This window comes from Acomys minous (genome assembly GCF_964271855.1).
Source record: "Acomys minous genome assembly, chromosome: 3".
Lineage (NCBI taxonomy): Eukaryota > Metazoa > Chordata > Mammalia > Rodentia > Muridae > Acomys > Acomys minous.
In genome coordinates, this window is record NC_140485.1 from 42,410,543 (window position 1) to 42,425,079 (window position 14,537).

Here is a 14,537-nt window from a genome sequence, read left to right on the forward strand (position 1 = left end):
CCAGCCATGGCAAGTCCCGGCAGCTCCATTCACAGCAGTCACACATCCCAGGTCCAGCTCTGGGAGTTGGGGAGCTCAATCCACAGAGGGGCCAGCAGTGGGCAGGGTTACATCCTGGCAGGGAGAGTACACAGACCCCCAGAACTGGAGAAAGAGCATCCTCAGATCCAATGGCTACAGTGGAGTGAAGAGCCTCGGGGGGAGGTGGGGGGGGGGCGCTCAGTGGAACCGAGCTTTTGAGTAAAGCCCATTCACATCTGTCTTCGCTCATTACTGGTCCTGTTCTGCCTGGTCCCTGAAACGCTGTATGTTATCCTGAGCCTGTTTGTTTTCATCTGTCAGAGTGGTTTACTATTAAGGAAATACAGTGTCAGCTGTCTCTTCCCCGCCATCAAAGCTGCTTCATTAAAGTTAATAGTGTTTGACTCGCAAAGATCTCTTGCTGGGGTAACCCAAGAAAGCCCTTGTTGGCTGTTAGGTTTTTCCGGCAGTTAAGGCACCAAATTGATGTCATGGCTGCATTAACCTTTCAGGAAAAGAGAGAAGAAGAAGAAAAGAAAAAAGAAAAAAAAGAAAGAAAGAAAAAAAAAAAAACAGGCTGCACGGCTATCTCCAGTAGGTGCTCAATAAAGGCATCTCAGATTCATGAAACTAATGTTTGGAATAAGGTGCTGAACTAAATGACCTTGGGTCCTAACCTTGCCACTCATAGTGCTGTGACCTCTCCAGGCTGAACTTCAGTTTACTTATCTCAGAGAACAAGGGGGAATGGGTTAGGAGGATGCTCTTGTTTGGCCTCAAGTAATCATGCCTTGATGTCTGATATATATGGCATAAAATGTAAGTTGTTTGTGGCTAAAGCAAATGAGACCAGAAACCCCACCTCGGCATTGCCACCCCTGTTCCAGTCTCCACTGCACTACTCTTGAGTGTGTATTATCAAATGTCCCATCCCCACTACAACAGTGGGTCTCAGACAAATTCTGTCACCTCCAGGGCACCACCATTTACTGCTTGTTAGTTCAGGGTCAGTCAGACTCAGCTGAACTTAAGCGTCACCACTTCCCTCTCCTGCAGGCCACGCTGCACAGTGCAGTCCATCTCAGTTCTCAGCCCTAACATCCAGGGACAGACACCTAAAATCCACCTTCCTTTCTTGAAAGAAAGGGAGGATTTAGTCATTTCTCCCCCTCCCTGTTCAGGAAGACTCCTTCTCCTGGCTTCCTGGGTTACCCTTCATCAGACGTGTGAGATGAGCCAGTAGGCAGAAGGAGACACTGGAAAGGTGGGGAGCAGAGAAGAAGAAGGGAGGTGTCTCTCTGGCTTTGAGACATGTTTACAACTGGGGTTCTAGGAGCTATCACAGAAAAAGTCCCACCCAACACCCTGCGTGCATGCAAAGCTGGGGACCCTTCTCAGAAGAGACTGCTCACGCACACAGCTCAAACTTGGATGGGCCCCAGGACACTGCACCTGGTTAAAACACTTAAACAATCACGAGCCACATGTTTAGTTTTACTTTTGGCCCAGTTCTCTGGAGGAGAAGGAAAAGTAGAGCAAAGAGGACCATTCATTTAGTCAGTGAGGCATCACTATCCACAAGCGTTTCCTCACCCGGGGTAAGTACTAACTAACCGATGATGCAAGGCGTGACCCCTTTGGGGGCCCAGCGTCCCTTTTACAGGAGTCGCCTAGGACCATCAGAGAACATATATTTATATTATGATTCATAACAGTAGCAAAATTACACTTATGAGGTAGCAACAAAAATAATTTTATGGTGAGGGTCACCACAACATGAGGAACATTGAGAATAGCTGCTGTAAGGAATAAAACCTGGTCTTTATCCACACATGATTCAAATCCATAGAAAGTCAATTTGTAAACCGCTTGCTGCCCAAGGACGACCTGGGTTGGGATCCACAGCACTTGTATAAAAGCTGAATATGGCAGCACACACTGGGACCTCAACACCGAGGGGAACCAAGACAGGTGGATCCCCAGAGCCTGCAGACAAGCTGATCTAGACAAATGGGTGAGCTTCGGATTTAGAGGCAGGCCCTGTCGTGAAAAGTTAGGGTGGAGAGCCAGTTAAAGAAGATGCTTCAATTTGACCTCTGACCTCCACACTCATATGCAAAGATACACACACACACACACACACACACACACACACACACACACTTAAGTTTGTGCAATGCTGTAGTGGGTTTTAACTGTTTTTAACAGAAGAAAAATAAAAGGATGCAAATAATGAAATAAGAACCACCTACATTCACTCACAAGGATCCTCACAAAGGCTTTGTGAGGTGGTTAAAGCCCACATAGTCATCATCAGAACAACTGACAAACAGAAACAGGGAGAGATTAGCTGACATGCCTGGTGACTGGCTAGCTAAGAGCCCGGCAGTGATTAAGTTGGAAATCATCTGCCTTCTGGTGCCCTAAGTCTTTTTGTTTCACACAAGGAATCTTTGATTTCTCAACAGCTGCTTCTGTGATGAGTGGACAGCAAGAATTTTCAAGGATCCTTCCAGATTCAGTCCTCTGAGTCTCTTGTTTGCCAGCTTGCTGGTCAGTCTCCTTACAAATGTTTTGAGACAGTAATGACTTTTGTGCTAGTTTTATGTTCAAAATGTCCAGCTTTCCTGGGCCGTCTTTCCAACTTCAAAGCGGGTGGAAGTCAGATGGTACGCCTTAGCATCAGAAGTATGTGGCAACCTCAACTCTTCAATCAAGCTACCATGTGGCTCAGAAAACTATCTTACTACCCACATCTCTTAAGCTGCAAACTGCTCTGACATTCTTTTTATTAATATCTTTCCTGTCTCAAATCCCCCATCATGCCTCTCTGCCAGGCTTCTGAAAGGTCCCACATGTACACTTCCAGCCAAGAAATGTGTTCCTTCTTGGGTCACTGGAAATTCTTCGGACTATCTGGCATGAAAACATATACCCTTTAATTAAAAGCCTATGATTTCTCTGAATTCTCATTTAAGCCACTGAAAGAAATCCATTCTTTAAGACCAAAACAGTTAACACATTAAGATATAATGCTGAAAAATGGCTCATGTTTTTAAGACTACTTAAGCAGATGAAAATAAGCTGTCTGGTATTGAAAAAAATTGTTCATATTTAGTAAAATCCTTCACTTCCAAGTGGAGGGGCAAATTTAGTACATGTGTACCCAATTAGCCATGAAAACTCAACTAGACGTGAAACATCCCAGCCATCTGCCTGTTGACGTTAAAGCCTAGATCCTATTAACACGAGCGCCATTTAAACAGTTAAAAAGTGATAAAGTTCATAACTCAGATCTGATAGAGCTTGAAATACGACACCGTTGTACACTAATGTCAGAACGGCTCTGAATTATGGTTCCAGTAAAGTTGGAGATAACTCAAGCGTGTTAATTAGTGATCCACAAACTCAAAACTCACTTTATTATGTATGGTATTCAGTCACGCCTCTTCGCCCATGAGCAGGAAAACATTCTCTGACATTCAGAGGTAAAAAGCCATGTAAGTCCTCCCAAATCCTAGATCCTAGACATGCCCGGTATATCCTTCCTTGTGCAAGTTAGCTATCTTTTAGATTATAACTCAAGGTAATTTCTCCAGGAACAGCATTTAAAAGGACCCGTGTGGCAGAAAAGTTTGGTGGTTACTCAGACGGGCCTGGTGAAGATAGACCACAAGAGCTAGGAGGAAGATCACATTCATAACAAACTTGGCAGAGAGATGTCCAAACATATGTACCTAGGTTGCATTCCAGCAGCACCAGCCACATCCTCAGGATCCGGCTGAACCCATCAGGAAGGTTCTGGAGACTGGCAGGTCTTGCTTTGAGCATCACTACTGTAGGTGCTTAGTTTATTAAGAAGCATTTGTAAAACTGAGCCTGAAACTTGATCATTTCAGAAGATACACTGACCTCCAATCCTCTCATAAAACTACGCCGTCTTTTAAAACTGCTGCCAAACTGCTGCCACAGCTTCCTTCACCACACAAAGCCAGTTCTCTGCCACCCTTGGAGTCCAAATCCTGTTTGTTCCTGTTCGGTGGCACCCCTGCTGATATTCACAGTGGAAAGGAAGCATTATTATTTCACTTTCCAGCTACCTTCTCAGGAGCATAGCAGGGTCACCCCTTGGCCTTTCTAGGCGGATCAGATGGCCTGCCTGTTCTTACAGATTAGGATCACTGCATGGCTCCAAAATCCCACACCAGAGGCTAAACAGTGTGTTCTACATGGTGTCCTTAGAATAACGAGAGAGGAAAGTTATCGCATGAATCTTCTGTATAGCTGAGTTACAGCAAGCCCTTAGGCTATCAGGCCTCCACCCGAAGATCACCAATCATTACTGCGGCTTTCCAGGAATCAGAACACAAGTGTCATCGCTGACATCCGAGCCAAGCTCAGGTTCACCTCCCTTCCCTCTTCAGAGCTGCATCACAGCCCAGATGGACAACGGCTGTGTCCTCCTAAATGGCCCCTCTGTTTGACTCATCTTTCACATTGCTGAAATATAATCTTCCAAAAGTCCAGTCCCAATCCAGTTACTGCCTGTCAAAAACCTGGGATCTCTGACTCTCATGGCCCGTGAGCAGAATTAAGGTCATGTTCTTAGCATGGGACTTAAGGTCTTTTAATGTCATTGCCCACTCAGCCACTAGCAATCTGTAGGGCCGGCTCTGTTGTGTGCAGATCCCCCACACCCTTGCTCTTACACAACTCTCCCCATGAAGCACTGACCCTTCCTTCCATCCTGTCGTCTCATCAGCCAAAATCTCACCCGTACTTAAAGGCCCAGGAGAGAGAAATTCTATGCTCTCAGTGAAAAAAAACGCAAAGAGCACTTCCTGGGTCACAAAGCAGTCCATACTCTCTCTCTGCCACCACTGTGCCACTGCCCTGTGGCGTGACTTCTAATCATCAGGACACTGTGGAATTGTAACTGTGGCTCCCATGACACTAATAACTTTCATTTTTTTTAGTTCATATTTTATTCACCTATGTATAGAGGCCTCACATCTCCTTATCAACTGTGAACTCTCTATAAGGATTCCATTCTCTGCTCTCAGACTTCAAGTCCTACCTCACACAAGGAAAGGATGCTCTGTTGCATCCAGCCACAAGAGGGCAGAGTTGGGCCACTGTTAATGCAATCATCCTACAATTAGTTACCAAGGTTCCCGAATTGAAGCTTCTCCTAGAAAGTTTGTTTGTTTATTTAAAGTAAGGATGCATATTTGCCATATGTGGTTTTGACTGTATAACTGCTGACTGGGAAGATGACTCTAAGACAGCGAACTTTTAAAGTTAACAACCAAGTACAGTATATATTATCCAAATCTGGTAAAGTATCTATTGTTAACTTCTCCCTCCCTGTCCCTGCCCCCCACCAAACACACACAGGAAAAAATTCTGAAAAATATCCACCAGCTATCATCTCCTGGGGTGATGGAGGGGACCACAAAGACATTTTCCTTCCGTGCTGTCTCTTTCTGGACTTTATGTAGGCAATCTGTACTCATCAGGTGACCAGAGGAAGTAAGGGTCTTAGCTTCCTGTTCCCTTGCTGTGGTGATACCGGTGATGATGAAATACTCTGACAAAAGCCCCTGAATGGAGAAAGGCTGATTCCAGATTCCAAATTACAGCACATCATCTCAGAGACATCAAGGTGGAGCAGTAGTCACATTGCATCCACAGAGCAATGACGTCATGTATGCATGCATGCTGCCGCTCTATACTGTCTAGGATTGCCCTGCCCTGCCCAAGGAATGGTACCACTCACAGTGGGTGGGTCTTCCTACCTCAAGTAACGTAGTCAAGATGCCACACATCCTTACAGGCATAACCTGGACAATTCCTCACTGAGGCTTCCTTCCCTGGCCGTTCTAGATTGTGTCAAGTTAATTGTTAACTAACCATCGTGGGTATTTGCTTTAGAAAGTCTCTAAGAAAAGTGCTTGATTTTGCTGGCTACCTCATCTCCAGTCCTATGCCTAATATACTTAAAAGTGAGTACAACATTTGGAGTATTTTCAGATAGAATAAAGCAGAGATCCCCAAACTCTCTTGATACATAGTATCGTTACTTTATCAGTAATTTGTATGATAGCCCTGAAATGAAAGAAATACTAACAGTTCTATTTGTTAAAGTCAATGAATTAAGACTCTATGTCCTAACAATTTAGTAGCTGCTTGAAAAAAAATAGTATAAATAAAGGTTTCAATGTATTTTTATTCCATTATTCACTCATCACAATTACTTATTAGACATTGAGAAATCAACAAGAATACTACTATTCTTTTCTTATAGCCCAAGGAATTTTAATATATTTATACATATCCATCTAACCACTATGCCAGTCAAAAATATAGGAAACTCCCCTATGTCCCCTCCATTACTCTTTCTTGTTCCACTGATTTTTATAAGGAAACCTGATGCTTATCAGACAACCACTGGAAAACCTAGGATCTCAAAGATAAGACATCATGGGGAGGCATACAGAGCAAACTCACTTTGAAGCTTTTGGGGCAGGGGGGTTCTCAAAGACAGGGTTTCTCTGTGTAGCCTTGGCTGTCCTGCACTCACTTTGTAGACCAGGCTAGCCTCACAGAGATCTGCCTGCCTCTGTCTCCCTGAGTGCTGAGGCTACAAGGGTGCATCACTGAGCCTGGCTGCTCCCTTTGAAACTATGAACAACTTCAGCCAATAGTTCATGGACACCCCCCATGTGGAGCTGTTGGGTGCCGCTGTCTTTCTCCCACATTGTGAAGCCCTCTGGGCCACCCTGAGTGTTAGCTGCAGTGTGGGAACCCCTGGGAACAGGAGGCAGAGCTAGTCTCCCTGAATAAAAAGCACCAAGTGCCTACTGCTAAAGCAGCCTTCAAGATGTGGAATTTCTATGCGCTTCAAAGGCAACTGGCTTTCCCTGACTCAGAACCTTTCTTTGGGAAGAAAAGAAGGACTGGGTGGAAAAGTGAGCCCAGAGGGGTGGTATTTGAGGGTTGTTACCCCCCTCTGTTCCACCAAAGCCGGTTCCTAACCCAGCCTTCTGTCCATGCAAAGTTATAGTCCAACAGCAGCCACTATCACTATGTTTCTGGGAAGCCGATAAATTCCTGCTCTGTGCAGTCCAGGCCTGGATAGCCAACCAGTCTAGCTGACTCTTCAACCTCTGGACCCAAACACCTGAGGTTTTGCCAAGACCTGGAGTGCACAGAGCTCGGCATGGAACTGCTGCCCCCCCCCCCCAGACAGTCCTTTTCCCTCTAGGATTAAACAGGAGTTCTGTCAGGAATCACTGTCTACCTCCTCCCACAGAGTCCCAATCAAATACACAACTGCAGCTACCTACGGCCATTTGAAACTGGAATTTAAAACTTACGGACTCAGGCCTACATCTTGGTTCGCTGTCATTTGTTCTTTCCACTCAGAGATAATTAACCCAGATCCACGTGGAATCTCCATCATGTGGAAGTCAGAGCCAGGCAGAGGGTGAAAGCTACATCACAGAGAGGCAGAAGCCCGAGTGTCTATGGAGGTGAATGAATAGTAAATAACGAATGGTATATCTACACAGAGCATGACCCGGCCTTCAAAAGAAGGTTCTGCTATATAAATATATAACACAGCTGAACCTTGTAGAGACATTATGCTAAACGAAATCAGCAAGGTATAAGCACATATGTGCTTGTAAGGGTCATGTAAAATAGATGGAGTAGTCAAAGTTACGCAGAGAAATAGAATCACCAAGACTGGAGAGGGGAGGCAACGGGAAGTTACTGGTTCAAGAGTCCAGAGTTTTAGCCTTGCAAAATGAAGGGCGGCGTCTTTGAGATGGATGGTCCTGATTCTGACGCACAACGATGCCAGTTTCCTTATTACCACGGAACACCTGGAAACGGTTTAAATGGCACATTTTATATTAAATTTATTTTGTTAGTTTTTTTTAATGAGCCCCACAAGAAGACCACCAAAGCCAGCAAATCTGGACCCAGGGGGCCTACACAAACAGATGCACCAACCAAGGGCAATGCGTGCAGTAAACCTAGATCCCCTGCTCAGATCTAGGCAATTGTCAGCTCATTCTCCACAGTTGTGAAGGGAATGGAACTGCCTGGAAGATGAACTCTGGTGGCCCCAATTTGGTCACTTCCCCTTGGTGGGGAGGCCCGGCTAGGCTGGCACACAGAGGAAGGAGAAGCAGGCTATCCAGATGAGACCTCATAGGCTGTGGTCATACGGTGGGGGAGGAGGTCCTCTTCTGTGAGAGGTCTAGGGTAGAGGAATAAGGTGGAAGAGGGAAGGAAGGTGGGAACGGGAGGATACAAGTGAAGGGATAATAATCAGGATGTAATCTAAATAAATTATAATAAATTAAAATTAATTTTAAAAATAAGGATGTTAATAGTCAGGGTAAAAAAAAAAATAACAAAAATCACAAGTATGTCTTTTTGATATGGGGAGCCTTTGATTTTACTAAGATCACATCCCCTAGAAAAATTTGCCCAGTCCAGGAGATGAGTTCATCTGGATGGTCTAGTGTTAAATAATATACATGATGCTTCTAAACAGAAGGACCTCCATTTCAAAGAAACAGTGTCCAAACAGGAGTAGTAGCCGAGCACCAAGAATAAATAGAAAAAGGGCCTCTGCCTGTTCTAGTCCTTGAAAAGAATGGCGTGTATCCTTTAGAAGGAAGTCATCTCAGGAGTGTTGCAGCTCTTCAAACACACTCGGCAGATCTTCACCCATCTTCCATTTGAACTGGATACTGTACTCTGCATAGACCATAAACCCAAGATGACCTAAGGGGCCAGGACAGCAGCAGGAAGGAAAAGGCAGATTCCAACCTTGACAACTAAACCCAGAATCCTGGGCTTGGTCCCTCTGGTGTGGGCATCCTTGCTACAGCTGCTGAGAACAGCCAACAAATGCGGAGTACTGGGCTTTCTCCTTCCCAGGAGGCCTGGTCTGTGGGTACGCTTCCAAACTGTGTCTTGAGAAACGTACCCGGGAGGAGAGATGGGTTTGCGTGGTCACACTGGGAAATGCATTCTCTATCAAGGTTCACAGAAACCCTGTGGTTGGACATTCAGCCTGTTTTCCCACCTGTGAAACGAAAGTAACAATGGCACCTCCTCACACCGCCATGCAAGCATAAGGTAGATTGCACAAGTTAATACCTCCATGGTCTTGGGATCACTGTAAGGCAGCATATTACTTGGGAGAGTGTGGTTTCCATGTTTGTACTGCATACTGAGCAAATGCTAAATCATTTACAAACATATATAAAGTTTAAGGAGCTCCAATACAATGAAGCCTGTTTATGAAATCAGCATTTGTCTTTTAAATATCCAACGAGCTCTTCCTGATCCTGTTCCCCATCTTCCTCATGAGGTAACCCTCACCTTCTCTATAATTTATTCTTTCTTTCTTTCTTAGTCACTTACCCTATTACCATGGCCACACTCTGTTCTAAAATGCTTTATATTAGATACTCCCTCTGGTCCTCACGGCGCACCCTGGGGACATCAGCATCACCACTGACGCCCGCCCACAGGCACAGCTTGGAAGTGACGTGATCAGGCTGTGAACCCAGGCAGTTAGCCTCCTGGGTCTGTATTTATGAAATCCAATGTTAGCAGAACACTGACACAGCCAGGCTGGAAACACGTTTCCTGCTTCAAAGAGCAATTCTGAAACAGGCACCATATGCCGGTGCTGGGCTGGACAGCCTAAGAAATAACTTTTTCCCTAGCTGGCTACTGGCATTTCCCAGAACATCTGGTTCTTTCAGCACTGTTATCTCTAAACACTGACTTGACATAAGGCTTTGGCTAGGGGCCCCGGAAGACCCTGAGCTTCCTTGATGATCAGACATTTCACTTCTCATGGGTACCTTCCAGGGTTTCTCAACAATCCTCCACCCAGAAGGAACCATGGGAAATTCCGAACACTCTTCCCCTACCTCCAGCCTTTGGTTCCTCAGAGCCACACAGGAATCCAAGGTCTCTGCCAGCAAGCAGGCCAGACTGCAGCCTTGTAGCCCAGCCCACAAGGAAAAGCCTCAGCTTTAACAGCACGTCACTCCCCTAATTGTTCCCTGCTCCCGGAATCCAACACAAACAGAACATCTTTCACAGGCAGCTCCCACCACGCACCAGCCTTACAGCCTCCAATGAACAGCCAAGAGCAGGAGGTGCTAAAGGGTCAGGGGGCTGGTGTGACTGCCTGTCCCCCAGCCAGGGGGAGAGAGCCCCCAACAACTCTCTAGTCCGAAGTCCAGAGCCAGCAGACACTGTCCCAAGCCCCCAGCTGCCTCCTGGTCCCAATTCCTAGGGTGAAAACAGAATGTTATAGATGAGACCCCCCCCCCCCACCAAGAAAGGCCAGAGGATCAGAGAGCAATTGTGCCTGAGCCACGCAGTGGGGGAAAAGGCAAGGGGCAAAGGACAGAGAGTAAAAATGTTTTCTCCAGTTTACAAGCAGCATTGCTAACCCTTTACAGTGCAGACTAAACTCACTCCAGCTTGGGAGACAGTTGGGGTGGAGATGTTCTTCCGAAGAACTGCAAATAAAACAGGCCCCTGCTCTGCAGAAACCCCCTCCCCCCCCCCCCCCCCCCCCCCCCCCCGCCCTCTCTCTCTCAGGCAACAATCAGAAGAATGAGATCACTCCAAATGTTGCTTCACAAGGTCGGGGAAATGAGTCTGTGAGCTGAAATCTGAATATTAAGGGTGTAGAAACCAGAGCAATACAAAAGGAAGAGAAGTACAAGACCCAGAGCTTAGAGACCTCTGGGTTAAATGATGAGGAAAATGTTCTTTTTTTTTTTTTTTTTTTTTCTTCTTTTGTTTTTCGAGACAGGGTTTCTCTGTGTAGTTGCCTGTCTTGGACTCTCTCTGTAGACCAGGCTGGCCTCAAACCCTCAAACTCACAGCGATCAGTCGGTCTCTGCCTCCCTGAGCTCTGGAATTAATGACAATTTAATGGTCTCAATTTTTTAATACATTTTAGAGTTATTTTTTTCTTAAGACTGTAAAGATCAAAGTGCAAAATAGAAATTTCCCCCTTGGCTTTAAGCAAGAGTGCAGTGGAAATGCACGTGGATCTAGACAGAACTTCTATTTATACATCCATCTCATTCGGCTCTTTTTGAAAGTCTTTCATGTCCTGTCTCCTTTAAACTTTTATGATATCGACTAAAAGCCTGATAGAATCTTTGTCTTCCAGTCAGTTCTGGATTGTGAGATCTTTTCCTCAGAACTTCTAAGAAGACTTCCCTTCTGCAGGGTTATAATTTAGCCCCCTAATTCCAGAATTTGAAAAGGAAATGCAAAGTACCTCTAATTGCAACTAGGTACATAAGTGCACGTGGTTAAGGAGGTGGGAGTATAGGAAAGGGAGGTTAGTTTTTCTTTCTTTTTTTTTTTTTTCAGTGTGCCTTTTTTGTATGATTAAAGTCTGAAAGGGTGGGTAAATCGTGCACATTCGCGCAGTCTCCTTGTCTTCAGGGTTAATGAATGAGTGTTAACTGCTGTTTAGATCTCATTTCTAACATCGCTACAATCTACACTACACTACTAGGCTACAAATAAAGTTGAAAAGTGCACCAGGGTTGCAGCCCCTAGCTCCAGGAGTGAATTTGCACACGTTCAGTCCCGGTGCAAGTCTCTTTCTTTCTGTGGACAGAATTTCTTGGGGACGCTTCAGGCCCCTGGCCATATTTCTCCCTAGGCACTTATTAAAACCAGGTGCACGGAAGGCGGGCCTTTAGGGACACAAAAGCCTTCGCCTGACCCAAAGCTCCCCCTTCCGGTGTGTTTCCTAGAGGCGATCCCAGAGCTGGGTCTGGGGAAAGCAGACAGCGACCCTGGCTGGCCCATGCTACAGCAAGACTGGGAAAGGACTTCTGGAGACGAAGGGAAGTGCCCTTGGCCGCGCACAGGCCGTGTCCACGCACAGAGCAAGGCCCTAGAGCCACAGCGCTTGCCAGAGCAGAAGACAAAGTGCAAAAGGGAAGCCACCGAGCCGAACCTCAAGCCCAACCCCAACCCTGGCGGGTAACGCAGCGTGCGCCCCGGGCAAGTGGGGGACGCGGAACCGGAGTCCCCTGTTAGTGCATGGCGGGCGCAAGGGCACTGCAGCACCCAGGTCTGCAAAGCTTACCGTCAGCCTCCTAAAGTTGCTTAGCCCTCGGTGGACAGGGGCGGGGCCCCGGTCGGGTCAGGTTACAGGTGACGTGAGGCCTGGGCGGCCTCACCCGGCCTTGTTCTGGACTGCCTGAGCAGATGTCTACAGATTGAGTCAAAGAGCAAGGTTCACCTGGGTTTGGTTTTTGTTTTTCATTTTCCCTAACTTCATGTTATAATTAGCCCATGTCCAGGCTCTGTGTGACCTTTGATAACCCTTTCTGAAGGAGGCACATGAGATTCCAGTGTCCTCAGGGAAAAGACAACAGGCCAACCAAGATTAGAAAGCTGCATCCTCGATTCGATTCAATGTGTGACAATAGAATTCACTCAAGGAGGGTCACCAAGCGCCTTCTGTGCTTGATGCTCTGAGCGATGAATAAGAGCTGCTCCTCAGAGGAAGGACAGCAGGTTACCAAGAAAAGACTTGATACCCTATGAACATATACAGGGGGAGGTAATCCCCCTCAGGAACAGTCATAGGGGAGGGGAATAAGGGGAAAATGGGAGGGAGGGAAGAATGGGAAGATACAAGGGATGGGATAACCATTGAGATGTAACAAGAATAAATTAATAAAGGAGAAAAAAGAAAAAGAGCTGCTCCCAGCCTTTACGCTTGTGTCTAGTGAAAATGTCAGATTCACGCCACCCTAGTGTTCTGGGACAAAACCAGATTCTCAAACTGTGGTCCATGGAACACCTATGACGCGAGGGTTCAATGTGGGAGTCCTTGGAATAGGGTCAGAGCCCAAAACCTTCACCAAAGCTGATGCGCAGGATTAAGAGGAATGAGGCGCGGAGATCCACATTTCATCACACTTGCTTCATGAAATTTCACTTAGAAAAATCACTAGACCTGGCCCCACGTTTGACTTTGCTGTAATGGTGCCGCACTATTTTTCCCCCATGGAACCCTCCCAGAAACCTTTCAGCAATGTAAAGACGTCTCTAAAAGCATGCTGCCAAGTCTGACTCCTGAATGAATGTGCGTCATTTCAGAGAGTCATGGATTCGTTTATACAAAATTATGCCTAAGCGTGATTTCCCACTGTATAATGCTCTAAAAGCACATAGGTGGTCGCATAGGTGGAGTGTACCATGTCTGTCATTCTGACCAGCCATCTCCCCGCTCCTGTATATCTTTCTTCTCCTTTCTTCAGGCCTCAGTCACCACATCTTTTGTAAAGGTAATACATACTTACGCCAGAAATATGGTGACTTCCAAACCACACAGGAACATCTGATGAGCTTTTGTTTTGTTTTGTGTTTTGTGTTTTTCCTAGACAAGGTTTCCTCTGTGTGTAACCCTGGTTGTCCTGGAATCACTCTATAGATCAAGCTGGCCTCGAACTCACAGAAATCCGCCTACCTCTGCCTCCCGTGTGCTGGGATTAAAGGCATGTGCCATGATGCCTGGCTCTGGTGAGTTTTTTAAACTGACTTCCAAATGCACAAAGAACCTCAGCGTCCTCAAATGCGTCTTTTCATGCAGCATCTAAGAGTTGACCGGTTTCTTAAGAATGGTTAAGTGGAAATTTTGTTGGTTTTTTTTGTTTGTTTGTTTTTTTGAGATGGGGCTTCTCTGTGTAGCCTTGGCTGTCCTGGACTCCTTTTGCAGACCAGACTGGTCTTGAACTCACAGAAATCTGCCTGCCTCTGCCTCCTGAGTGCTGGGATTACAGATGTGCGCCACCACACTCAGCTCCAAGTGGCAAATATTTTACCATGAACATTTCATCAAAACAAACAAACAAACAAAAAAGTCCTGGAGAAGAAGGAATTTCACTACCTGTGAGAGTGAACCAAAAAAACAAAAACAAAAACAAAAAAGGAACTTGGGACTTTGGAAGCCCAAACAAAGCCCAGTGCAGCCACAAGGCAGAAGGAATCTTTAGGGCAGTGGTGAAAGGAGATCCTGGGGCAGCTGTGCAGCGGAACAGTGGGACAGGAGAGCAGCCCTCCCAGATTGGTGCAATGGGGCTTGGGGAAACAGGTCTCAGACCAAGTGAAAGCATACGGTTTGGCCTCATTGAGAAGACCTGTAGCTAACTGAGCATGAACTTAAGGCTAAGGAACAGTTGTATAAAAGCTCAACCAGGTAAACAGAGCCTAAGCATGCTGTTCCTGCACCGTCTTCAGATGTGGTAGGAAGAGCCATCCTGGTCGTCTTTAATACTGCTCACAGCTCAGCAGTGAACTCAACATATCTCATCGTGATGGTGAGAATAGTAACTAGCGATCCAGACAGGTTTATAACAAAAGTGCATCAAGAACGGGCACAGGGCACAAAAGGAGTAAAGGGAACGAATACGCTCGAAATACATTAT

At 46.0% G+C, this 14,537-nt stretch overlaps 1 protein-coding gene across 6 annotated transcripts in view; it reads right to left on the reverse strand.

Annotated features, from left to right (window-relative positions):
• Nucleotides 1-14,537, reverse strand: part of LOC311593196 (uncharacterized protein) — a 178,886-nt gene that overhangs the window by 151,169 nt on the left and 13,180 nt on the right. For 2 of the 6 annotated variants that reach the window (XM_084774350.1, XM_084774349.1), the window contains exon 1: nucleotides 12,188-12,292. The exons of 1 other annotated variant lie outside the window; for it this stretch is intronic. The gene's annotated coding sequence lies outside the window, so the exon portion shown is untranslated. Of the gene's footprint in view, nucleotides 1-9,986; nucleotides 10,057-12,187; nucleotides 12,297-14,537 lie in introns of those variants that run through there. 3 more of the 6 variants (XM_084774348.1, XM_084774351.1, XM_084774353.1) reach the window with 3 other exon arrangements.